Source organism: Nuphar pumila, chromosome 5 (genome assembly GCF_984573655.1).
Source record: "Nuphar pumila chromosome 5, dmNupPumi1.hap1.1, whole genome shotgun sequence".
Taxonomy (NCBI): domain Eukaryota; kingdom Viridiplantae; phylum Streptophyta; class Magnoliopsida; order Nymphaeales; family Nymphaeaceae; genus Nuphar; species Nuphar pumila.
The window spans coordinates 126680004-126681978 of NC_143253.1; the positions used below are offsets into that span (position 1 = coordinate 126680004).

Here is a 1975-nt window from a genome sequence, read left to right on the forward strand (position 1 = left end):
GGAGATAGTGGGCCCATAACCCATTGTTGGGCGAAACCCTGTAAAAACATCATTAACAGGGAGCGTACCTGGATTCGCCATAGTCCGTGTAGGTAGTTCGGCATTCTCCTCAGCCGGTCGACGCTCACAATGAGCCCAGGCCTTATGTCGACGGTGAGCAGGACCCTTTCCGCTGAATCTGAATGCGGAACAGTATTTTGGCAAGGAAATGTTACGAATTCTCATCATCTTCGTAACTCCTAAGCCCTTTATATAATGGAGGAATTTGGCAGTTACGTGAATGTGGTCTCTCCACATTCACGTAACTCCCACCCACTATCTCCATTATTCAGCCACTTACGTGACCCACTAAGAGGGTGTCAAACCGGGTCAGACTGGGGTTGGACCCGTAACCCATAATGTCCAACACCAATTTGATTATTCACATTTTTGTATATTAGCAGGAATTTTTTTCTGTTCATGAGGTTTATGGTTCCATTTGCAATAGATTCGGCTACAAAAGCATGAAATCCTTAGAAGATATCTAGAAAACTAAAATATAATCACTTTTTCCATTTACTTTATTCTGTACAGCATATGATGAACTTGAAAAACTTTCTATTATCTATAGATATACTACCTAAATGGTGCTGAAGCAGAATTGGGTCACTACAAAGAATCAAGTTAGCAGAGGAAGACCAGAATTTCAGACCCAAAACACTCCTCATTCTCTCCTCCTCTTATTAATGTAGTCAATGCTGTGAAGAGGAAGAAGAAGCAGTGGCTGAGGGAGAAGTGTTGAACTCCACAGAGCCGTAATCAAGCAGCTCATCAATCATCTGCTGTATGTAGTCATCATCCAGAGTAGTGCTCTGCTGATCATTCTCCAACTGGACCTTCATGACCCAGCTGGACTCCCGCTGCCGGCCTACCGGTTTGTCCTGCCAGACACCTATGTCGCCGGGTTTCCCGGTGTCGAGGCACAGGCAAGTAAAGGACTGTTGTCCAATGCTGCTTTCTCCATGACTCTTTTTGCTGCTGCTGCTGCTGTCATTGTTGCTTACTCTGTCACCGATGTCCGGCCTCGTTAGCTGCAGAGAGGCTAATTGGCATCTCTGCAGCTTCGCCGTGAGGGTAGGAGACAAAGACTTAGAAGATGATGGAGAAGCATCGGGATTGTAAGGAAAATTGGTTCTTGCTCTCGGCCCACACATCAACCGGGCTGCTTCATCATAGGCTCTAGCCGCATCCTCTGCTGTCTCAAATGTCCCAAGCCAAATCCTTCTTTTCCTGAAACAATCAAAGATCCTCTGCAACTCTAAGAAAAATCCGCGGCGTGGCTCGTAAACCAATAAAGATTTGTTCTAAATTATACTTTAGAAACTGCCACTGACATGCTTTGAAGGATCTTGCTACGCACCCACATCCAGAAAAGCTGTGATGAGCTGGAAATTTCCATTATGGAGTCCAATGCAAGTTCCTAGTCCCACCTTTTCGGGATAACTATGTCTATCCAAAATCCTCCTTAATGGACAGGTTCTATGAAAGAATCTTGGATTGGTTAGGTTCTATTAAATTCAGCGTCAGTGAAGTATTGTATGTGCACGCAACATGAGAAACACCAACAGAAATAGATCATGAGCTACCCTTACACAAGAGTGATGAAGGAACTTACAGTGAAGGATGGCGAATTTCGGAAACCCACGAGCCCCAATGCCTCTGTCTGACTCCTCTGTATCTCTGTGGCCTTGCCATGCTGCACTCACTGTTTTTAAGAGCTTTTTGGTTCAGAAGCACTAGGATGCTGTTGGAATCAAATTTATGGACACAAACATGTGAGGAAGGATGTATGGGGTTTTAATAACTAAATCCTATTATTGGGCTGGCAACCAATTTTGAATTAGGGTGCAATGCCCCACAATAAATTTTACAAGATCAAGTTAGAAAAAATGACCATAGCACCACTTGCTTTTCTAAGTATTCCATGATGAACCAA

At 44.1% G+C, this 1975-nt stretch overlaps 1 pseudogene; it reads right to left on the minus strand.

Annotated features, from left to right (window-relative positions):
- Window positions 1-524: 524 nt before the first annotated feature.
- LOC149838598 (ethylene-responsive transcription factor ERF003 pseudogene) lies at window positions 525-1734 on the minus strand (annotated as a pseudogene).
- Window positions 1735-1975: the final 241 nt, after the last annotated feature.